The 26,401-nt window shown below is 37.5% G+C and overlaps 1 non-coding gene and 1 pseudogene across 1 annotated transcript; both read left to right on the top strand.

The window, feature by feature from the left end:
* The first annotated feature begins 3,872 nt into the window (after positions 1–3,872).
* On the top strand, positions 3,873–25,721 carry LOC116562211 (annotated as a pseudogene).
* Positions 7,356–7,483, top strand: LOC116562581. Its single transcript, XR_004274032.1, has one exon. It is a non-coding gene; the product is annotated as a small nucleolar RNA SNORA25 (small nucleolar RNA).
* Positions 25,722–26,401: the final 680 nt, after the last annotated feature.

The following is a 26,401-nucleotide window of genomic DNA, read 5'->3' as shown; positions in this document are numbered from 1 at the left end:
ATCACACCCTAGCAACAAAGCCCTTGATAAAGTGGTTCTTTTCTTCTGATTGATTGAACAGTGAATGACACACTAGCTCAGTATGTATCAAAATAGGGTTGTAAAATGGACAAATAGAACCAGTAAAATGTAGTGACGACTTGCCTAGAATTTCAAACAAACAATACCTTATCAAAACAGTTCATTGCTAAGCGGTCATCAACATCTTCTCCAGATCTATCTCTTAGCCTCTGCTCTTCCCAGCCCCTGACTCCCTTCCTCCAATGCTCTCTATCCTGGTTTCTTTTATCTCAAGGACCAGAGTGAGTCTATTTGTGAACAGTGTCTTCCCTAAATAGGAAGCATGAAGAACTATAAAAGATGTCAAAGCAAAGAGCTGATGACTAGGCACCCACTGTCTGCAGCATGGAGGAAAGCCACAAACCAGCTTTCCTCTATGTTCCGACCCACCTGAAGTGCAGGCTAGCACTGTGGGTGCTGGACTTACCACCTCTCCAAGTCTTACAAACCTGTCTGAGAACCAGTAAAGCAAAAACAGTGTTACAGTGTATGGAATCACTCTCCAGAAGCCTTACACTGTCATTTCAGAGATGTGTAGTCCATAGAAAACGTTTTGGCCTTAACACGAAAGAAAAGCCACACCTATGAATCAGGGTGTTACATCAGGCATGCTCTGGACGCTCCTTTAAATTTCCATCACATCACTTTGAGAAGCAATGGACAGTAATGGCCTTTTGAAAGAGCAAATTCACATTTTAAATGTCATCAAGTCAGGACATTCCTTATTCCTTTAGCTTTTCAATCCACACCTAAGTAATATGGTATAGCTTTTGGGCAACTGGATCTCTGCTCCCAGACAAGAGCCTACGCTAAACACACGCCTTCTATTATGCAGGTAAGATGTCCTGAGTGAGAACAGTTCAATTAATACATTACTTATTTGAAATCCAAAACTATTAGTTGGATTATTTATTATCTATGTTACTATTATGTACTAATATATGAATTGTGCTTTAAAAACATATTCTACATTTAAAATGCAAAATTCTTTGTATTTTAACAACATAACCTTGACCCTTCAGGGCCAGGCAGGCTCAACATTTTTCTCTAACCATTTTCTTTGTTATTTTTATTTTTGCAGAGAAATAACAGTGACTACCTATGGAATACCCGCTATGCCTTGCTCCATGCTACGTGCTTAGCGTGTTATTCTGTCTATCCTCATATCAGCCTGCTGGAGTAGGTATTGCTAGCTCTAACTAGCTCAAGGTCACAGGGCTGGTAGAAATTATGTGAAGCAAGGCCTTAAATCCAACTTACCTGATTCCAAAGTCTATAATCTCGACCTCTTCTTTGAATCTACTAAAACTAGTTATTTATTTTGTGTTGCAGAACTCCAAGGCTTTCCTTAATATTTAAACAGAACTAAAATTACTGTACAATATTGGGGTTTGATCCTACCTCCCAATATCCGCTGATAGTATAACCAATTTGGTATGGTCTTCCATATGGGCAAAAATTTGATTTGGAAGAGTTTTAAATTTTAAGATGTTTTAAAAATAACAAAAATTTCACCTTCGTTTTCATTTTCTTTTCTTTCTTTCTTTCTTTTTTTTTTTTTTGAGATGAAGTCTCACACTGTTGCCCAGGCTGGAGTGCAGTGGTGCGACCTTGGCTCACTGCCACCTCTACCTCCCAGGTTCAAGCAGTTCTCGTGCCTCAGCTTCCCCGTTAGCTGGAGGTAAAAGCATGCATCAGCACTCCCAGCTAATTTTTGTATTTTTAGTAGAGACAGGGTTTTACCATGTTGTCCAGGCTGGTCTCAAACTCCTGGCCTCAAATGATCCACCCGCCTCAGCCTCCCAAAGTGCTGGGGTTACAGTCACCCTTGATTCCTATGTGCTTAGAATCTAAGTTATATGGATGATCTGTCCTGTCAAAAACAGAGAAGAGCCGTCTATACTTTAAGTATCACTTAGAATTTCTATCTTCAATTACTGACCATCCAAGTCTTGAAAAAAAAAAACCTCCTGAAGAAAATCAAAATTTCTGATGACTTTACTAATAATGATTTCCCCTATTTCTAAGCTCTGTCCTTATATTAGTCAGAGCATCTAAAAACTTTAGCCTGGATTATATTATTTTGTGCCTCACAGAAATACTTTCCCAGATGTACAGTTGACTATTAAGTTTTTAAATATGTTAGAAAATATGTTATTTATGCCTGATCATTATTATGTTATTTATTCATCCACTTATTAATCAATATCTCTTCTGGACACTACATATATTACTAAGGATATGAAGACAAAAGGAAAGTAGACATAATTCTTGAGCTCCATGATTTAATAAAGCAACCGGGAATAAAAAGGAATACAATAAAATAATTGTAACAAGAAATTGTGAACTTAAAATGATGTCACAGGAAACAGTTGATCTTTCTTGATAAATTGATACTCTTTCTTCTGTTAAATAATAAAAGCTGTTAAAGTCATCCTGAACTCTTTCTGTTTTACCTCTTTATCTGACACCCACATTTTGTGCTCAGGTGCATCAATTTCTCTTTACTGTGATATTCTTATACAAGTGTTTATTATTTTAACACATCTTTTTCTTTATTTTTATTTTTTCTTGAGATGAAGTCTCGTTCTGTCACCCAGGCTAAAGTGCAGTGGCACGATCTAGGCTCATTGCAAACTAAGGCTGATTCTCCTGCCTCAGCCTCACAAGTAGCTGGGATTACAGGTACCTGCTAATTTTTGTATTTTTAGTAGAGACAGGGTCTCTCCATGTTGGCCAGGCTGGTGTCAAACTCCTGACTTCAGGTGATTCACCAGCCTCGATCCACAAAGTGCTGGGATTACAGGCGTGGGCCACCATGCCTGGCCACATCTTTCTCTTTAACATCTTGACTCTTGTTTTTTCACCCTTATTTCAAGTTTTCGGTGGCTACTTTTTAAACAATTTTTCTCCCTGCCTACCTCCCAATACTCATAGACCTGGCTGAAGCCCCTATGTGTTCAGCCAAAGCTACAAAATGATTTTAGAACTAAGGTGGCCTTAGCACAGGAGCAGACAGAGCAGATCTCAGCCTGTCCTTGGCCACCAGTCTCTGCTGTGGGAACTGAGTGGCCATGACCCTGTTCATGCATGCCAGGGTCTCACTGGACTTGAGAGGCCAAGTTCTGGCTGCATCACTGTTATTTTTTAAATACGGGGCCTTTCATCACCATTCTAAAGAGACTTATTCTAGAAACACCTGAAAAAGATAATATTACAAGAATAAAATATTTCCTTGTAGAAATATTCTGCCTTTTGAAATGCACAATATATTTGTACCCAACTCCTCCATAAAACTTCTCCAAAATTGCCCCAATACTCATCAAATTCCATTTAAAAAGTACTTAGATTTAGTTCCTTAGAGTTCATTCCCCTTCTCCTGGTGGTTTTACTTGTCCCATGGGATCTAAATGCTCAGGTTGTCGCCCTGGGTTTGCCATTACTTCCGCTGTGTGGAAGATACATGTGGAGAGAGTTTCACTTATAAAAGGAAAAACACCCCAGCTGGGTCCGAAATGGAATTTCAGGGTCTTGCTGTTCTCTGATCTTATGAGCTAGATGTCTGTTTTCACTACAGCATTAATTTTGGACTGAGGCAGTAAAGAGAATGCCTTTCTGCCACGTTGTTTCTTTTTAAGTCCTAGGGCTTATACGAAGGAGATAAGCAAGAATTAGAGGAAGATTAAGAGCCCTTTTAATGAAAGACTTAGGAGCCTGGTTCCTGAGGGCATAAGAATAGTTGTCTCAGGGGTCCTGCAGTCTGACTATGTGTCAGGCTAGTCAGGAGTGGAAAAGGCTGTGCTTGGATGAGGATGAGTGGGAGCAGCCCCAAGACCATCCCCTCCTGTAGCAGTGACCACGAGGACAGGCCTTCATCAACAGTCCTCTGCGTCCTAGTTACGGAAAGCACAGGACTTGCCATTACAGAAACTCTGCTGGTGAGTCCAGGTTCCACTCCACTCTACTTCAGTGGAGGAGTTAGTTGCTTAACAACTCCAGACTTTCTGTGCTCCCAAATATACACCAAGGAGAAAAATGGCACCTGTGTCATAAGCTCCGTATGAAGACTAACCCAGACGGTGCTTGTCAAGCTTTGATCACAATATCTAGAGCAAAGGAAGTACTTAATTATTATTAACCATGAGAAACAGAAATGCAAAACAGAAAAAGAAGCACAGCAGGAGATTCAGGAAAACTAGACCCTGCACAGCTGTGAGCAGCTTTTGGAGAAAGGGAAACTTCCCGGTGACAGAAAGTGCTGAAGTCCCCTGTCGGGGGTTTAACAAGAAGCCATACTTATGAATACTAATATCAGTACTGTTACTTCATGTGTACTCTCACGGAACTTGTGCATATTTGGGTTGCTTAAGGTCAGTATGAAGAGTTACTTTCCTATGTTTAAAAGAATTTAATATGGCTGATTTTAATTGGATCAAATAATCGGTTGAATCCATTTATATATCCTCTAATTAGTATACACTTTTACGCCTCATCTTGACCACCGAGAGTCTCCTTAGACCTGCTGGTCCATTAACTGACCATTTTCTTATAGTTGCAAATTCCGGATCCTCTGTACAACTATACAACTCTGTCCTGAGGCACTCTAATTTAGGAAATATGTATTTACCAGCCTGGCTGTGAATTGTGACTCAGAGGGTTCTCACCTTTCAACTATCCTGGAGGTTGCATGACAGCTTTTTTTTTTTTTTTTTTTTTACTTTTAGTATCCTACTGGCTATATCTTTCGGAAAATCAAACAAAATCTAAGAAAACATTAAACTTTCTTACAGCAACAAGCCTTAGTCTACAGCTCCCAATTTTCTAAAATCTTAAGAGCTTCATATTATCTTTATTTCTGAGGATGATTTTTTTTTTGCACGTTGTACCTTCTTCAGGTTTCCAGCTTTCTCCAGGTAAAGAATGGCAAATAGGGATCAGCTTACAAGTCAACTCCAATACCTTGTTAATAGATGCTAACCGAAAGAAAGGTCCTGATCTGAGATTTTGATCTGAGTTCAGAAGGAATAGAGTATGGGGATATGTGGAGGAGCTAAACTGGGAGCACAGGAGTCCAGGATGAGGGCCCAGAGGCCACATATCTGCTGGGTGCTGCAGGGTGCTGCACTGACCAAAAAGCCCTTACCTCCAGCCACGCCCCATAATGTAGTCAGAGCACAGGAAGTAACATCAACCAGCATCAACACAGCTGGCTAGTTTTGTCATTGTTTATATTTCTAGTGAATTTCAATAGAAAGACTTCCATCTCATTGGCTTTTAGACTCCTCCCAGAAAGGTGTTTTTGAGGCATTTTCTATAATATAGCCAAATTTGAGTCTCTTTTAGACTTTCTGAGGTTAACCCACAGTGGTAAGTAACATAATGACCAACTGCATTATGTAGCAGCCATGCCCATGATACATTGTATTAAACATGATCATATTCTTCTTAAACTCATAAAAACAACTGTACAATAAGAGGTTGTCATGATATACAAATATTGAGACAAATTGTGTGATTAAAAAAAAAAAAAAAAAAAAAAACCTCTTCTTCTCTAACCTTGAAATTTTCCACACCCTGACCATAGTTTCAAGGTCTTTGTGATTCTTCATGGTTGTCACTTGATGGGAAAATTACCTTTTTAAAAATAAATCTTGTCCATGGTATGGCTTTAATCTCTAACTTAGTGCAAAATTATGTTACTTGAAGGCATGAGACTCTCTCCACATCGCCAGTCAAGAGAATTCCCTAATTCTTAGGGTTTTCAAGAAGTACACTGCTATTTCCAAATGTCAGGGCCTCTTGTTAAGCAAGAATATTGAACACACAGTCTATCTCCACTGCCTTTTAAATCACATTTAATATAAAAGACACAGGAAAGATAACCCAGGAAGACAAGGAGAATAGGAACAGAGACAGAACATACAAGAGATAAAAACAAAATCTAGAAACTGGAAGATAGATTATGAGCAGTAACTGACTTCCAATCTCAGAGGAAACTACAATCAGATCCTAAAATGGAGAAGGCTTACGAGAAGCAAATTGATGTTCACCTTGAAGCCCTCCGAAATGCTCTGGAAATGGCACAAATAAGTTCTTCTAAAAAGGGAGTGAGAGTGGCTGAAAACAGGGTAAGTTGAAGGACTTGTTAAATTTTTAAAGGGAAAATTGAGCTTCACTGTTGCAATTATCCCTTTCGCAACACAGCTAAAGCCTGGACGAACGTTCCCTCTGGAGAATTTAACCTGAGAGGATCTTAGGTTGCTCACAAGAGATACAGCTGAGGGCAAAGATGAGGGGCTATGTTACAAACAGGGAAGTTATGTGAACTTTGACATATGGAACCTTGAGACATTCAGCAATCTTCAATCTTCATCACTCAGCTTCCAGAAAATGAGCAACTGGATTTTTATGTCTCTAAAGCAATGAACTAAGAAAACTGATCTGCTCATGGGAAAGGACCTACAGAAACACACAAACAAAGGACTGAAACTAAACAGCTGGGCCACCACCAATCGCCCTATATAGAAGTTCAGTGGTTAACAAGGCATACCCATAAATATAATATTTTTATGTCTGTTTTTAATGTGATCACTAGAAAAGTCTAATATAAAAGAACAAACTGATTTGAAACAAAGAAAAAGGAGAACACCAAGACAGCAAATAAAACAGAAAAGAATCTTTTTAGAACTACAATATTCTCAGAGATGTAAGAAAAGAAATGGCATCTAGGAAGGGATGCTATTTAAAAAGGATTATTCAGACAATAGAAAGTTCTTGGAAGATAAAAATAGAATGCAAAAATTTAAACAACAAAATTCAATAGAAGAGTTGAAAGCCACGATTTAATAAATATTTCAGAGAGAAGAAAAACTCACAGAGATACAAAATACAAGGAAAAAAGGAAAGCAAAATACAAGGTATAAAGGATCAGGACTTCCAGCAGTATACTAATTAAAAGCACCAGAAAGACAGAAGAGTGAAAACAGAAGGGAGGGAATGATTAAATCAAAATCTCAAGAAAATCCTTCTGAGTGGAATAACAGAAATTTCCAAATTAAGTGTTCAGAATAATAAAATAAAATTCTTATCTTCCTGAAAGAGCATATCTTCATGGAATTTCACAATATTAAGGCAAAGGAAAAGCAAAACGCTCCCAGAACGAAAAATAATGGGCAACCTATAAAGAGTCATGAATAAAAATGACTTTAGGACGTATCCCAAAAACAACAGTAGAAATCAGACAATAGTGATAGGAGGCCTTCAAAATTATGAGAAAAAAATTATCTCTAACATACAGATCACTTCAAAGAGGGCTTGTGGAGCTGCAAAACCAAGAGCTCTTAATGTATGACCAAAAATTGAAGTTCCCTGTAGGATGCCATAGTCACTCAGTAGTGCTATATCTTCCTAAGCAGATATAAGACTTTGCCACTAATAATCATGGCATACTAATCCATGATTGGTAATGTGGGAAATGAATGCCTCAAAGTTAAAAACCATTATTTCCAACATGGAATGGTATAGCTGGGAAAACTACAATCAATAGTGTACATAGGTAAAGTTCAAATATCTTCAAACAATACTTCAAAAAGTTTACCTTTTAGGCACCCTACCTCATGGAGTTACTGGAGGATGTACTTAATGGAAATAAGGGAGGAGACCAAGAAAGTGAAAAATTGAGTTTTAGAACACAAGAAGTCTAACACAGCTGAAAGAAGGGTAATCTAGTGATGATGACTTGTAGTAAGCCAAAGAAACAGCCACTAGCAATTGGTACAAATGTACAGAAGGATCCAGGAGTTATATCTCTAAGAAAAAATAAAACAAATGCGCACACACACACGCGCGCGCGCGCACAAACACACACACACACACACACACACACACACACACACACACACACACGTGAAGGCTGCATTACCTGTTACATTGAATCTACTGAGGGGAGAGTTACATCTCTGGCAATGATAAACAATCCCTAGGGCATAAAGAACAGAAGAAAAATTAAACAGAGGCAATTATCAACTGTAGGGAATTCAAAAGCTTTACCAAAAAAAGGAAATGTAGTCATGGATGTCATGTGGCTGAGGAGTGACTAATAAAATAATTTTGTAGAATTTTTAACATAGCTATATTGGGAAGATAAGAGAATGCAATCACCTACGGGAGGGGAAGAGAGTATACTTTTAAAAGCTAAATCCTTTCTAACCACACGCAGGACCAGGGTTACTGATATTTCTTTATATTACATTCTATAGTGTATTTGTCTTTAAAATTATGTACATGTATTCATTGGACAGAAATAAAACATATCTTTCAAATTGCTGTACAAGTTATCACCCAAATAATTATCTTTTACCATAACTAACCCTAGAAGTAAGCATTTTTACATTTGTAGTTAAAATTTTCCTCCAATTTTATTTAAAAGTTCTGCCTGAGACCAATTGCCCATTGTTGAAATTAATTTGAAAACTGAGATAATTACCAAAGGGAAAAGACTGCTTTTTTCCCCCTGAAGCATAATTAAGTGCTCTGATTCTTTTATCCACTTTGCCTTTGCAAAATTCATCATAGAAAAAGTAACACCATAATATGGAAAAAAAAACTTCTCTTGGGAAATCTTGACTATCGCAGAGTTGAGTTTCAAATTCTCTGGATAGTTGCCTAAGTATTCCTCCCTAAGAGAAAGACCTGTCCCTTGACAAAGAACTTGTCACTAGAGTGATGAATAAAAGTCCGCTCTTCATTAAATCCATTCTTGTTTAGTAACTGAGAAGGTCAAGTAAACAAGACAGCAAGGAAAATAGAACAGACTCCTAAAATCATCAAGCAAGGTGGATCTTTTTAAGGATTTGTCCTCTAACTTATTCAATCATTCTTGGATAAGTGTTTGCCTCAAAGAAGAAGCCAGCTACTAAGTGGGAAAGGAAGGCTGAAAAGTGACTGCAGAATTATTTTTGAATAGGACATTATAACCTATACAGGTAATCCATCTTATTCTTTACATTGACCTTGATTTTTTGCTTAGCTCAAGAAATTTTTCAATAAAAGAGTTCATACAATGTAAATCTTTGTAGAAATGAAAACAAATAAATGTTTGAACTTAATTTGAATATAAATGTGTTTTACTGTTTTCAAAATGCTAACCTGAATCTGAAAATTATATTCTTTCTTTTTGATCTATAATGGCCAAATAATGGTTTTCATCATTTTTAGATCAATTCTCAGAGGTCTCATTTCAAAGAGAAGTGTCCGATTTCTCAGTCTGTTTTTTCATTTTCGAAAATCTCTCTAGTCACAAATGAGTATTTAATACAAATTTCTGGTGGAGAGATGTTATGTTGGTCCGCTCCCAAATTCTCTTAATATTTTTATTTTTTCATACATCTGAAGAACTCATTAATGTAACACCCTATGGGCAATATTGAACGCATCAAAATAATGCTTAAAGAGTCCCAGAATTTACTGTTTGTTCTCTGTTGATTAAAAGGCAATGCTAGTGATGTGCGCATGCACAATTTAGAAGACCAGTGCAAAGGGTTTCTCCCCACACTCTGTCCATATAAAACCAGAGCTTTGATTTATAGCTGCAAACACTATTTGCCAAACCCACGTCTGAGAGTTGGCCACGTAGATTCAACTCAGCCTGAAGCCTTTGTTCAAAGGGAGCTCCTTCACCTTCAAGGTGCCTTATCCGTTTGCTGCTGCTGTTTCTCAGCAGTTCACAACTGTGCCAGATTGTTTAAAATTGAGCCTCAGAGCTCCCTTAAACTGTTTATTATTTCTTTCCTGATTGAGGTAGCCCCATTTGCTCACACCATCCAGAAGCTGGTGAAGTGTTCTGCTGTCACTCATCCTGTATCACCTCCAGAGTGCCCAGTCAGGGCAACTGGCCATGTGCCACAACTGGGGCTTTCATTCCTAGTGATGTTGTGAAGCTGCATTGGCAAAATTACACAAGAGACCAGGTCAGCAGGCTTCTTCCAGTCTTTCAAGTAGTTATTTGATTGTATCACTCCCTTAACCCACAGCCAATTCTGGAGTTCAGTACCATGTTGACACCTCATTGTCATTCTTGGTATGGGGTTTATGTTTGCCTTTTCTGGAAATCAAGGGACTGTTGGATTTTGTGTTTCAAGAGCCGACGACTTTCAGTTTTAGGTTTCCATTAAAAATCCTTACATTGTAGGTCTTATGTGACCAACACTGGTACATAATATTGGTCTTTTAAGGTTTATTGTAGATCCATTTGTAACTTAAGATGTGAAATAGTCCATGATCGCACCACAGGTGTGACAGGCTTATATGAATTACTCAGGATGGCAGGAAATTTTCATTTGTTCATGTTCATGGGTACTCCCGTGAAACTCAAGAGTTGTTCTCCTCCAGAATCTCATTCTGGCCCATGGGTGGTTTCTCCATTCTAGATCTTTTCCATTGAACAATCCCATCTAGTGTGTGTGTGTGTGTGTGTGTGTGTGTGTGTGTGTGTTCCCATTTAACTTTTCCTGAAAATAGGCAATTTCTAAGGTAAAAATTTTTATCTTAATTACATAAGAGTCTAAATATTTGACTACCAGTGATAATAAGACACTTTATCACAACTTAATAATGAGTGTATTCAACTAAAACTCACATCCACCATAACCTAAAAATTGCAAACTCTTCATACATCCATCTTTTGAAAAGATCTACGTCGTAATCGATGTACAATAATTTCAAAAAATATAGGTGAGCATCTCAAAGCTATAGCATTTTTAAAACATTATAGACCAACCTTGTACTTATACTGACTTATCTTGCCAGAAAGTATTATAAATCAAAATAAGACAAATAAAATTATTTTTATAACAGCTTGGTTAAGATAGATACTGTAAAATAGACTCATTTAGGGTACATTTTACGGTATCTAAATTATAATAGTATTTAGATACCATAAAATGTATCTAAATGTACCCTATGTGAATCCATTTTATGGAATCTAAAATATCTCAATCAAGCTGTCATAAAAACGTACTCATTTAGAGTTCATGTGTAAAATTCAATGGTTTTTGATACATTCACAGAACAACTGTACCGTGAATTTTATTGAATTTTACATATGTATTCTAAATGTACTCATGAACATGTGTAAGTGAGTAAACTGTGTAGCCATCAACACAATCAACTTGAACACTTTCATCACCACTCCGCCACCAAAAAAACCATGTTCCATGAATTGCTCTCAAATTCATCCATCTCTGCTCCCTCCCCTAGCATTAATCTACCACTAGGCAACCCCTAATCTATGTTATGTCTCTGTGGAATTGCCTTTTCTAAACACTTCATATAAATGGAATTGTATAATATGTGGTCCTCTATGCCTGGCTTCTTTCACATAGCATGATGTTGTCAAGATTCATTCATGCTGTAGCATGTGACAGAATCTCCTTCCTTTTAATGACTGAATAACACTCTATTCTATGCATATACCACATTCACATTTTGTCTATCTATTTGTCAGTTCATGAACATTTGGGTTGTTTCTACCTCTTGGCTATTATGAACAATCCTGCTTTAAGCACTTGTGTACAAGTGTTTGTGTGGATATATGTTTTTATTACTTTTAGGTATATAGCTAGGAATGGAATTGCTGGATCAAATAACAATTTTATGTTTAACTTTCTAAGGAAGTGCCAGAATGTTTTCCAAAATAACTGCATCATTTTTCAAATCCCCATCAGCAGTTTGTGAGGGTTCTGATTTCTCTATGTCTTGGCCAATATTACTTATTACATCTCTTTTTGATTGTAGCCACCCTAATGGGTGTAAAGTGGAATCTCATTGTGGTTTTAAGGTGTGTTTTCCTAAGGACAAATGATGTTGAACCTTTTTAATGGCATTATTGGTCATTTCTATATCTTTGAAGAAATGCCATTTGAATTTTTTGCCTATTTTTAAATTTGGTGGTCTTTTTATGATTGAGTTGTAGAAGTTCTTTATATATTCTAGACACAAGTCCCTAATTGGATAAATAACTTTCAAATATTTTATTTCATTCTGTGGGTTGTCTTTTAACTTTCTTGATAGTGCCTTTGAAGCAGAAACATTTTTAATTTTGATAAAGACCAATTATGATGGTTATTTTTATGTGCCAGCTTCAGTGGGATAAGGGATGCCCAGATAGCTGACATTATTTCTGGGAGTGTCTGTGAGAATCTTTTCATAAATGATTAACTTTTGAGTAAATAAGCTTTCCTTCACTGACATAGGTGGAGTCATCCAATCTATTGAGGGCCAGAATAGAACAAGAAGACAAAGGAAATGAAAATTTGCTCTCCTTGCTTCTCCTGCTGTTGAATATCAGTGCACTTAGTTCTCAGGTCTCTGGACTAGGACTGGGACTTACATTATTGACTGTTTGGTTCTCAGGTATTTGGGCATGTACTGGAACTGCACCACCAGCTTTCCCAGGTTTCCATCTTATAAATGTCAGATCATGGAATGTTTCAGCCTCCAGCCTCCATAACTGCATGAGTCAATCCTTCACAATCACTCTCTTTCTGCATATACATCTATGTCTCCTATTGGTTATTTTTCTGTAGAGAACTCGAATGCACCAATTTTTCTTTGTTTTATTATTTATTCTTTTACTGACATATTGAAGAAACCATTGACAAATTTAAGATCATGAAGATTTATCTTTAAGTTTTCTTTTAAAAACTTTAGCTTTTACATTTAAGCCCTTACTCCCTTTTGAGTTAATTTCTGTATATGGTGTGAGATGGGGACCCAACATCATTCTTTTACATGTGAATATCAATTTGTCTTAGCACCCTTTGTTGAAATTAAATAACACTAAAAATAGCATCTACTTTCCCCATAGAAACAATACTATAAAAGATTAAAATCCTGATAAAGATATGGTATTCAAATTCACTGAGTCCTTATTATAACACTGGTTTAATCACCAATTTTGTATGTTACACAGACTGTTAGTATAATTAAGTACAGATGCTTCTTGACTTACAATGGGATTCGGTCCCAATAAACTCATGAAAATACCATGTCAAAAATGCATTTAATATACCTAACAAACCAAACATCATAGTTTAACCTAGCCAACTTTAAACATGGCCCAAACACTTACATTAGCCCTCTGTTGGGAAAAATCATCTAACACAGAGCCTGTTTTATAATAAAGTATTGACTATCTTTTGTAATTTACTGAATGCTGTACTAAACGTGGAAAATAGAATGGTTGTGTGGATATTCAAAGTACAGTTTCTACTGAATGTGTATCATTGTTGCACCATTGATAAATTGTAAGTTGAAACATCCTAAGTCATAGATAACCATATTTTTTCAAGTAAACACTAGGCAACATCGTTACAAAGCTCAAATGTCATAAACTTATATTTAACAGATATCATAATGTAGTATATAAAAATTTTTTACGCCCTCTCTTTATATTTACTGACGTAAATTCGTTAATTAAAGAAAAGATGTTTGGTGTCCAAAGTGTCCAGAACACTTTGAGTATTAATTGAGGATAAATTTAATAAAAATCAATATTCAAAATTCTACGTACACCCTCACCAACACTTGGAATTATCAAGTTTTTTAACTTTCATCATTCTCCTGGATGTGCAGTGGTATCTCTTTCTGGTGCTCATTTGCATTTTTATGTGCATTTTTTTAATAAAGCATCTTTTTATGTGCTTATTAATCATTTACATATCTGTGATATTTCTACTAAAATCTTCCACCCATTTTTGTTGCATTCTTTCCTTCTTATGATTGAGTTATTAGAACTCTGTATTCATTTGGGATATGTATCCTTTGTTACATGTGCATATTGTGAATATTTTCTTTTTGTTGGTGGCTTGCCTTTCATTTTTTTAATGTTGTCTTTGTCATTCAAAAAGCAGACATTTTTAGTGGTGATGAAATAAGACTGAATATACATATATATATAAAGAAAACAAAATTAAGTCCAGAAATAGACTCATGTATTTATGATATGACATAAGATTGAATATATATATCTAGAAAACGAAGTCCAGAAATAGACTCATATTTATGATACCAGATTCTTTAATTAACATAAGTTCTGCTTTTGTCAACATTTTATACTTTCAAACATGCAAAATATTATTTCAAAATAAATGATACCACCATAAAGCTGAATCAATTGGAAGCATTTGAAAATAATTGTAGTTCTAATAATGAGCACTGGAGTTTGCCCATGGTCAATAGATTTTTAACAATGGTGTCAAAATAATTCCAAGGAGGAGGGAGAAACAGACTTCCAACAAATCATCGTGGAATAAGTTAATATTCATTTGGGAAAAAATCATATTTTAATTTCACACCATACATAAAAGTTAATTAAGTACAGATTATAGGCCTCATCATAAAATCTAAAGCCATGAAATTCTATAAGTAAATAAGAGAAAATCTTCACCACCTTTGGGTAGGCTAAGATTTCTTAGATAGATAACAAACAACATAAAGCAGTACATTTAAAAAAACATTTCAATATTAGTCCAAAGTACGTCCATGAGGAGATGAGACTTTTCATACCTATAACATGTTACATGTTCAAATGAACATTGCTCATAAGATTAATCACCCCTTGCTGGCAGGGAAATGGGGTGTCTATAGCACAAGGGAAAGGCACCCACATGCAGAGGGAAAGGAGATCTCTCCTCTGCCTGGTACACAGAGGACTGTTGGGGTCCATGCTGGGATCTCTTCAGGTTTGGTATGCGTTTGCAACTACGTTTACTTTGACTCTCTTTCCCTAAGGTGAGGGTCTGTTAGAGTTGGCCCAATTTCCATTAGGTTTTAAGGAAATTCTAATTACATTTCTCAGCTGTATTTACACTGAAATCATTTTGCAGTGTGACTTCTAAGGAATGCTGTAGTTGTGAGAGGAATGTTCTTGCTAAGAGTGAAGCGGTGCAGTACCAGCAAAGAGGTGACTACCAAGAAGATGCTCTATCCCACAACTGAAGGTTGCCGTTGCGGGAACATCATCATCAATATTTGCTTTCTCTTTTCCCTATGCATTTTAAAAAGTCTTCTATTTTCATTATAAAATGTTGTGGGAATACAGACAAGTCCTGCAAATAATCTCACAGTATCTTTCTAGCTACATCCTACATTTACCAGATATCTTTTAAATTCCAGTTGCTTTCTCCCATTCATGGGCTTTGGTAGTATTTTCCTTATTTGCTGTGCTCAGAAGATTTCTTAATTTCCAAAACTGAATACAATTTGTTCTCCCAGCTTTCTTCTTGGGTGTTTTCATCACGGAGGTCTGTGAACCCATTTCTTTCTGTGCTGAATTTTAATATCTCTTAGTCACTGATACTAAGCTCGCCTATCATTTTTACACTTGAAATCAATTTCTCTTAACAGTAAACAGCAGTCCTAGTATTTTTTTAAGTTGTAAAAAAATAAAAAAAGGTATGCTGAGGGAATCCAGCATGCAATACACAAAACTAGAGAATGAAAGAAAACCTTGGTGCAGATTGGTGCAGCTAAAGGACAATATAGCATGATCAATAAAGAACAGACAACTCCTTAATTTCCTTGTCTTCCACACAGATTTATAAAATTGGAAATTAGATTCCATAACCTATTTCCAGGGGAAAGGAAAAAGCACAACAAAAACTGTTTTGAAAGCTAACTCCACTAAGCTCTGTCTGTTACTTTCATCTGCTTCTCTAAATATGATGCTCTTCACAGAAGCACTTTGGAGTTTTATAAATCAAAGAACCGAAAGGAAAATCTACCCTCTGAAAATTCAGCATGCCTTCTTACATCAGCTTTGTCACTATGCTAACAGGAAATATGCAAGTTTCTCACAGTACACATTTTACTCCTGGTGTTGCATCTGGGCAATTTTAGGAAGCATCTGAACTCTTTTAAGCCTAACACTAAAGCCAAGAATATAATAGAGGCATGAAATACCCAAGATAAGAGTAATGTAAAAGTACAAAAGTAATATCGTCTTTTGAACATATTTTTAATAATTTTTTGTAATACAGATAAAATCTTATGATAATAACTTTGGGTATATCAAATACTTTCAATAAATTGGAATTATGGGATAATGAGTTTTATTTGAAATAAATGAGCTATCACTTGGGAATTAAAATATTTTATAATCTAAAGATACTTTTGAAATGTTCTTTGGTCTACATTAAAAGTGTTTATGCCTCACACTCGTTATTTGTGCTGTGAAATGATGTGCAAAACTGAGATTTTGTGAAGCAAAGGGAAACATACTAAAATGTACCAGTTACAAACAATACTGACACTGGAGCTTCTAAGAGCTATGAATGGTTGACCCATAATGGTTAATAACAAATAAAAAGAAATGATACAAAAACTAAGAAACAAGAATTGCAAATTTACCAAAGCCAATGAAGACATGTTTAACCTCACTAGAAAGTCCAGAAAACCAAATTAAAGCAAGAGTGAGATGCCATTTTTCAACTATTATATTGAAATATACAGACACATCTAATAAGGCTGGTTTGGGTGCGGATGTACAGCATGTTGTTAATACTGGCTACCTCAGATGTATGGAATTAGAAAAGCAATAAGCAAATTAATTATGCATTAGAAATTTCTGATATTCCCTGTTTAAAAAAACATGTATCAATCATACAACTTGAAAAATAGCAATATGCTAGAAAAGTAATAGAAAACACACAGGTACACATACATAATTCTCTACATTGGGTTTCTTTAGGCACTGCTGGCTAAACTGTAAATTTCTGGAGTACAATTTGGTAAATCAAATAACTTAAAAATTCACATATTCTTTGATGCACAAAAATTTACTTTTAATAATTTATCTGACCAAAAATAATGATTACAGGCAGAAATAACTACAGTAGAGTTTACTAAAGAGCTTTCACAATAGCAAACTATTTGAAACAATGTAAATGTCCAACAATAGTAAATTAATTAAATAAACTACATGTTGTCTGTATGATATACTACTGCACAGAAATTACAAATTATGCTACAAAATTTAATGGTGTTGGAATGTTTACTATATATTATTAAAGTAAGAAGTAAATTGTAATATAGAATTACAGTGAACCTGTTTTTGTTTAAAATTACACAGTTATAATTTCAATATACCATACATATAATGGCATTATGAATTTACATTGAAATATTAACAGTGGTGATATCTTATTGTTGGGGGATGTGGAGAGTTTTAATGTATCAAGGCAATCTGGACATTACTTAAATAGCAGTTAAGATCTAAGAAAAAACTGAGTGAGGAAGAAGCAGTTTGAGAGATAAAAATATGGAAAATTTTTATGTCACTAATATCTACAGAGAAAAATGAATAGACTTACAGGAGAAAAAGGAGTTATGAGAAGCAGAATTCTAAAATAACCTTCAATGAATCATGTCCTTGTATAATTCCCTTCTCTTAAATGTGGGAAAAACCTGCAACTTGCTTCTAGCAAACAGAATATGGAATAGTCACCCCCATAATTATGTTACTTTATATAAGACTTCTTCTCAGTAGACTAGAGCAATGGCTTCTCTGGTTAGCTTTACAGAATCCAGCTGCCACATTGTAAGAGCTACAAATGGGCCATGTGAAAAATAAATGCAGAAGCCCCTAGAACCTGAGAGTTGGTACCCAGTTGATAGTGAGAAATTGGGCCTTGAGTCCTATGACCACAAGAAACTGAATTCTGCCAACTATTTAAGTTTGGAAGAGGACCTCAAATTCAGCAGGGAAACACAGCTAGTCTGACACCTTGATTGCAATTTTGTGACACTCTGAACAGAGGACTGTGTTAAACTGTGCTTGACTTCTGACCCATAGAAACCAGGAGATCATAAATACATGCTTTTTTAAATCACTAAATTTGTGGTCATTCTTTTCACTGCAAAAAAGAAAAAAAAAAAAACTAATGCAGAAACACAATGTAAAAATTTGTTACAGGATCTTAATTAAACTCAATATTTATCACACTTTAATATTAACAAATATATGCTCAATGTCTTAAAATGCCATGCTCCATATTTGGCATTGATTATATAGTGTCTACAATCAAGAAGATTATACTTGGAGAGGAAGATGGGCAGAGAATAATCAAACACAGTGCATTATAAGTGTAATGCAAGAGTCATAAACAGAACATGTAAATCATATTATGATGAACTAGAATGGTGGATAAAAGCACAGCCTTCAAATTTTGTCTCACTTGGACTTGAATTCTAACTCAACAACTTAATTTTATGAACTTAAGACAGTTGCTTAAATGAAAGACATGTTTTTCCACATATAATGGTTATATTAAAACCAATGTTGTAGAGTTATTGTATAGACTAAATTAATACATAGCTGGCTGGGTGTGGTGGCTCAAGCCTGTAATCCCAGAACTTTGGGAAGCTGAGGTGGGCAGATCATGAGGTCAGGAATTTAAGACCAGCCTGACCAACATGGTAAAAGCCTGTCTCTATTAAAAATAAATTAGCCGGGCATGGTGGTGCACACCTGTAATTCCACCTACCCAGAAGGCTGAGGCTGGAGAATAGCTTGAACCTGGGAGGCAGAGGTTTAGCTGAGCCAAGATTGCACCACTTCACTGCAGCCTAGGCAACAGAGCAAGACTCTTACTCAAAAAAAAAACAAAAAGCACATAGTCGTTTAGAACATAATACATGCTTACTGAATGTGAGCTATCATAATTATTATTTTGCTTCAAGGTGATAACACCTGAACTAAACTTTGAAAATGAGTTAATCTAGTAAATGCTAGTGGGGAGTTTGGAGAAACCAAGAAAAGGTAAAGGAGTTAAAAGTAAAAAGCTAATTGTATTAGTCCATTTTTATACTGCTATAAAGAACTTCCCGAGATGAGATGATTTACGAAGGAAAGAGGTTTAATTAACTCACAGTTCCTCATTGCTGGAGAAGCTTCAGGAAACTTATAATCATGGCAGAAGGGGAAGGAAGCAGGCACATCTTACATGGCAGTGAGAGAGCTTGTGAGAATACAGGAAAAACTACCATTTAAAAAACCATTCGATCTGGTGATAATTCACTCACTATCACAAGAACAGCATGGGGGAAACTCCTCCATAACCCAGTCACTTCTCTCTCTGGTACATGGGGATTGCAATTTGAGATGAGATTTGGGTGGGAACACAGAGCCAAATCATATCATTTTGCCCTGACTCCTCTCAAACCTCATGTCCTTCATACATTTCAAAATGAATCATGCCTTCCCAACAATCCTCCAAAGTCTTAACTCATTCCAGCATTAACTTAAAAGTCCAGGTCCAAACTCTCATCTGAGACAAGTCAAGTCCCTTCAGTTTATAAGCCTGTAAAACCAAAAGCAAGTTAGTTACTTCCAAGACACAATGGGAGTACAGGCATTGTGTAAATATTCTCATTGCAAATGGGAGAAATTTGCTAAAACAAAGGTGCTACAGGGACCATCAAATTTCAAAATCCAACAGCAAAGTCATTAAATCTTAAAGCTTCAAAAGGATCTCCTTTAACTCCATGTCTCACATCCAGGTCATGCTGATACAAGAGGTGGGCTCCCATGATCTTGGGCAACTCCATCCCTGTGGTTTTGCAGGGTACAGCCCCTCTCCCAGCTGCTTTCACAGGCTGTGATTGAATGTCTATGGCTTTTCCAGGTGCACAGTGCAAGATATTGGTTGATCTACACTTCTGGGATTTGGAGAATGCCAGCTTTCTTCTCACAGTTCCACTAGACAGTGCCCCAGTGGGGACTCTGTGTGGGGACTCCCACCCCACATTTTCCTTCCACACTGCCCTAGCAGAGGTTCTCCATGAGGGCTCTGCCCCTGCAGCAAAATTCTGCCTGGGCATTCTGGCATTTCCATACATCCTCTGAAATCTAAGCAGAAGTTTCTAAACCTCAAATCCTGACTTCTGTCACATGCAGGCTCAATGCCAAGTGGAAGCCACCAAAGCCTGGGACTTGCATTCTCTGAAGCAATGGCCCAAGCTGTACCTTGGCCCCTTTTAACCACCACTGGAGTTGAATGGAGTAGCTGGGATAGACGCATCATGTCTCAAGGGTGCACAGAGTGGGGTGTGGCTGGGCCTGGACCATGAAACCATTTTTCCCTCCTAGACCTCCAGGCCTGTGATGGGAGTGGCTAGCATTCAGATCTCTGACATGGCCTAGAGACATTTTCCCCATTGTCTTGGCAATTAACACTTGACTTAATCAAATTTGACTTGAATTTCTCCCCAGAAAATGGGCTTTTCTTTTTTCACTACATGGTCAGGCTGCAAATTTTCCAAACGTTTATGCTCTGCTTCCCTTTTAAACATAAGTTCCAATTTCAGATCATCTTTCTCAAGTTCAAAGTTCCAAAGATCTCTAGAGCAAGGGTAAAATGCTGCCAGCCTCTCTGCTAATGCATAGCAAAATTAACATTTACTCCAGTTTCCAGTAAGTTCCTTATCTCCAAGACAATCTGAGCCTGGACTTCATTGTCCATATCACAATCAGCATTTTGATCAAACCCATTCAACAAGTCTCTAGGAAGTTCCAAACTTTCCCACATCTTCCTGTCTTCTTCTGAGCCCTCCAAACTGTTCCAACCTCTGCCCGTTACCCACCTGTGTTGAGGCCTTGTCCAGGTCTATAATTAATTTTGAGGGAACAATAAACTTATGCTGTGCTAAGCCACAGAGTTTTCTGTTTGTTTGATTTTTTATCTCACCATAACATTACCTATCTGACTGATATAGATATCATTACCATAAGTTGAGTAATTTCACAACAAAGAAAATTAGTTACATGTATATAGTTGAGGGGCTGGATGATAGTAGTGAGAAAAATGATACTGGAGGTTACAAAATTGGAAACTCATGTTATGCAATAGAGAAACAGGAATATCTGGGCAAAACGAGCTTTTTAGGTAGATTACAAACACAATATATGTGTAGCAAGATGGAGAAGAGATTGAAAAACAGTCAATAGTATGTGTCAGTTGCAATTGTCTGTGCTAGAAATGATTCTGGGAGAAAGAAATGAGCTCAAAAAAGTAGTGGCTCGTTTGTAAGTATAATGTAAAAAACATGGAGAGGGCCCAGAATTTCAGAGAATTTGGCATTAAAAAGGCAACTGCTTCCCAAACTCAAACAGAAGTAAATGAGAAGGATTTTGGGCAAAGATGGCCCATTAAAACTGAATGTTTCATCTAGGACCAAAGTAAGAATTTGTCATGAGACCCATTCTTTAAATCTCTGAATAAATTAAGGTACCCATGGTAAATATCAAATTAAGTTGTAGTGTCCAGTAAATCTTTTAAGTTGGTTCAGATAGATCAGGGAAAAGAACGTAAAGGTGATTTTTCCACCCATGTCTGATAGGCTCAGGCAACAAAAATCAATTCAAGGAGAGGAGGGGGTGCTACCTCCTGAGAACAAGAAAGTAAAAAATTATAGCTAATAGGAAAATTAAGACTCTTGAGTCTTGAGAACTTGAGAACTCAAGACTCAAGACTTTTGGTTATTGGCATATGAAACTGACTGTAATTGACAGATAAGAATCTCAGTGTTTGAGAGAGTCATACAGTGAAAGAATTATCAACCTGCACTAAAAGAGATTTTCTGAGTTTTTGGAACGGAAAATGACCCATAGGCCTTCAAATATCAATAGGCAAGAAGACTGAGAAAATGTTATAGCACCTGCTGAAGGCATATTCTATCAATAACACCCAAGGAAGATAATGAAAGGAAGAAAACCTCACAGGAGGTGGAGCCAAGAGCTACAGAAAACAACAGACTAAAGAGCCCTTTCCGGACAACAGAATCTGAAATCTAATAATATACAGTCACCTCTCCATACCCACAGGTCCTGCATCTCAATTTCAACCATCCTTAGATGGACAATATTTGGGGGAAAAAGCGATAAACATTACAATACCACAATGAAAAATACGAATTTGTAAAACAATGCAGTATAACAATTATCTAGGCAGATGTACATGGGTTATATGTAAATACTACACCATTTATACAAGGGACTTAAGCATCCATGGATTTTGGTAGTCACAGGGTATCTCAAAACTAATCTCCCACAGATACTGAGGGATGACTGTACAGCATGCCTTGTTCCGAGTGTAGAGAGCCTTGCAACATATTTACCCTTGCCGCATACCGGTGATGAATGTATCTTGCATTTTCCTTCATCTGAGTGTCTACTGGGATCATTCTGACCTTGGCATACTGTTATAAGGGGTGTAGGGAGAGACAAACAACTTAATAGGTAAGTTGTATAGGTATAGGTCTCGTAATAACAGGGTACACGTCAGGACGAAGGTAACTGAAGCATCACTCAGATATACTGGTCTTGAAGTGGGATCCAGGACATGAGTTAAACTTTTGGGCGATAATCCCTTAGAAAAGAGTCAAGTATTTTTGCATGTCAAAAGGAACTAACTTAACTACATATTGTGTGACAGAACTGGGAAGTCATCAGTGCTATTCACCAAATATTTCCAGCATTCCTCTAGGTACAGAGAAGGAGAACAATGCTCTGCCCTCTTGAAATCGGATGTGGCCGTACGACCTGATTTAGCCAATGACACATTTTCAGAAGTGGTACAAGTGATTTCTAGGCAGAAGTTTTAAGAGCCAATATGCCATTCTGTCTCCTATCCTTCTGTCAATTTTGGCAACAGGAATTGTTTCAGATCAAATCTATTTTAGCAGCCTGGATTCCTGAGTGAGGATGGCAAAAAGCAGAAATCCCCAGCTTACTTGTGGAAGATGTTGGTATAAGCAAGTTCTTACTGTATGAAGCCAATGAGTTTGTGGAGTTTTTTTTTTATATAGCATAACTATTCTACCAAGATTGATCCATTAACATGGGTACAAGGTACCTGTGATCGTATTCCTGTATACCTCTAGAGGCACACCCCAATCATTCTCTGATACACTTGTGCTCCAGAAATTCCAGTAAGCTACTTTAAAATTAAAGCACAATGATGTGCAGAGCATGAATCGGAGGGAGGAAAACCAGAGGATGATATTCAAGTCGTAGGAACAGATGAGCCCAGGTAAATACACAAAGGAGTCCAAATATGAAAGGCTGAGGACAAAGCAAAGGTATTTAAAAGCTGAATGCGAAAAGCCATGGAATGCAACGAGGGAGGATGGAGAGAACCTAAACCTGTTAGGGAAGTTCTGGGGAAACCAAGGGAGAAACATTTCAAAACCAAAAGGTTCATAGTATCAAACTGGACAAAAAGATTAAATAGGATGAGAATTAAGAAGAAATGATTAAATCTGACTATTAACAGGCCTTTGTTGTCTTCAAGAAGAGTTTCAATGGAAGAAAAGATCAATAAAAGGATTGAAGAGGCCTGGAGACAAAATGAGAGGAGAGGAAGTGGGAGGTCAAGAAGGACAAGGGAAAACTTGCTTCTGGCAGTCACTGCCTCATTCTTTTCTACAAAGTAAGTTATCTTCTAAGCCTCCTCCACTTCCAAGTTCCAAGGACGCAATCCAGAAAGTGAGGTCTAGATTAACCCCAGACGTGTGTTGGGTGACCTCCATGCTAAATCTCTACAAGAATCAATGTGGAGTTGGGATCTAAGCCACTCCAGGCTTGACAATGGACAAGCGTAAACTCCTGGATAAGTCTCTCCAAGCTGCTATGTCTCTGAAGGTAGCTTGGTGCTTGGAGAGGAGCCAACATTCGTTACACTTATTGTATCAGGCATCTCGTTTAATCCCCATTACAACCCTCTGAGGTGTATCTGCATTGGAAAGACAAGAAAACCAAAGCTTGTAGCCCAGCGTGGTGGCCTACGCCTGTAATTCTAACACTTTTGGAGCCTAAGGTGGGTGGATCACATGAGCTCAGGAGTTCAAAACCCCATCTCTACAAAAAAAATACAAAAATTAGCTGGGTGTATTGGCACATGTCTACAGTCCCAGCTACTTGGTGGGAGAGGGGAGCTGAAGTAAGAGGATCGCTTGAGCCTGGAAGATCAAAGCTGCAGTGAACTGAGATTGCACCACTGCACCACGGCACTCCACCTTGGGTGACAAAGTGAGACACTGTCTCAAAATAAAAGGAAAGAAAAGAAAACCAAAACTCAGAGCATTTACATTACAAACCCAAGGTCAACTTGTTATAGGCAGCAAGACTACTATATCTTTCAGACTCCAAAGCCCAGGCCTGTGCCATACCTCTCAATTGGGGTTTCAGTCACCACTGGGGTACATATGGTCCTATGTCATGACATCTAGTTATGCAACAGATTGCAAAATTTGCATAAAATTTTAAGATTAAATCTGAGACATGCCAAGATGTCCAGGCATCAGTCTGCGTGCTCTTTTGCTAAAGTGAGTCCTTCTTTGGAAAAGTCTGAAAAATACTGCATGTTTATACCACCTAGAATGGACCTAGGCTGAAAGACAAATTGCTGAAGCCAGAATCACCTCGACTCTAGTGAAGGAAAGGCTAGAGACAGTGCCAGAGCAAATTCTTCCGTGCATTATATCCTTCTTTGATGCCAGGCTCCTATGTGCACACAAAGCTACTGGTCCCTTGCAAAGATTACCCAGTGATGAGATGTGGCCTTCTCATTTTTCGGAATGGGGAAATGTCAAAAAGCAAGCCTTTCTCTGTGTTTCAAATGAAATTTTTAACCCTCTTCTCTCTCATCCCCCCAAAAAGATTTTGACCAATTGAAATATAAACCTTCTTAATACAAATAGGCAAATATCCCTACCTTCCCGCCATGGCCGCTGGAGGCCATCATCACCACCTCTGAGCAGATGATGGCTGTGCCACTCAAACATCCGATCTTGTCAAATCTGCCAGGGATCCCTTCACCGAGGCTACGGACTAGGCGTAATAAAACTTTATTTAAAAACAAAATCTAGGAATGGATTGGAGTTTACAAGTTTGGGTTCAGCTAACACTGAGACCACCAAAGTGACGGGCAGCCTGGAAACCAAGTATATGCTCACTGATTGTGCCCCAGCATTTATGGGGAAATGGAACACGCGAGGCCCCAAGATTGCCAGGGAAGATCCGCTCGCATGTGGACTGAAGCTGACTTTCCATTCATCCTTCTCACCTAACACTGGGGAAAAAACATGCTAAAATCCAAACAGGGTATGAGTGGGAGCTCATCAGCCTGGGTTGCAACATGTATTTGGACATCACTGGGCCTTCAATCTGGGGCACTCTGGTGCTGGCTTAGGAAGGTCAGCTGGCTGGTTACCAAATGAATTTTGAGACTGCAAAGTCCTGAGTGACCCAGGGTAACTTTGCAGTTGGCTATAAGACTGATGAATTCCAGCTTCACACATGTGAATGACAGGACAAGAGTTCGGTGGCTCCATTTGCTGGAAGGTGAACAAGAAACTGGAGAGCGCTGTCAATCTCTCCTGGACAGCAGGAAATAGTAACACTCAATTCTGAATAGCAACCAGGTATCAGATTGACTCCAAAGCCTGCTTCACAGGTAAAGTGAACACATCCAACCTATTAGGGGTAGGATACACTCAGGACCCTAAAGCCAGGTATCAAACTGACACTGTCAGCTCTCCTGGATGGCAAGAACGTCAATGCCAGTGGCCACAAGCTCAGTCTAGGACTGGAATTTGAAGCCTAAATGAATACTGTACCATCCTTTAACTTTAAAGTATTTTGAACCATAGCTACCTTTAGAAGTTAGTGTATCTTTTAATGTTGCATGTCTGAGATGCAAATATTGCTAAATAACATATCAGACCTCCAGATTTTAAAGACTGTTCAGTTTTAAAATGTTACACTTTCAGAAGTACAGAAGAAACCCATTCCACAAAAGGTCCTTTCAGCTGTAGACTTGGGGGTAACTAAGTGGCCCCTCCAGAGATGCCAGGTTTCTTTTTTATCCAGAAAAGACTGCAATTGGAAACTGATAATATGTAGGCACTTTGTAAATGCATATTTAGTGAACGAATGAAACTGCGACTTCCTGAGAAATGAATCGTGATTTCCTAACACTAATTGATGAGTGGCTCCTTACTAGGTGGTGTCTATGAACTCACCTGAAAGGGACTTTCTAAGACAGATCTTTGTGACCTGTTTCTATTCCAGTTCCTCAACACCACCAAAAGGTCTGCAGGGCATGGTAACTGTTTCTTTTGTGCCATTTTGAGGTGGAAGAGAGTAGATGGGATGAAGCCAATAATTCAGGACTTAATTTCATTTTATGTTGTGGTTTTTGTTCCTTGCACCAGAAAATGAAATAGCTTCCAGGAGCTCCAACTATAAGCTTGGAAGAGGCTGTGTGATTGTAATCACATGGTG

The sequence above is a fragment of the Sapajus apella genome, unplaced genomic scaffold (assembly GCF_009761245.1).
Source record: "Sapajus apella isolate SASKATOON/1434 unplaced genomic scaffold, GSC_monkey_1.0 scaffold32, whole genome shotgun sequence".
NCBI lineage: Eukaryota > Metazoa > Chordata > Mammalia > Primates > Cebidae > Sapajus > Sapajus apella.
Note: the sequence above shows the minus strand (reverse complement) of the source record. Positions and strands in the feature narration are given on the sequence as shown.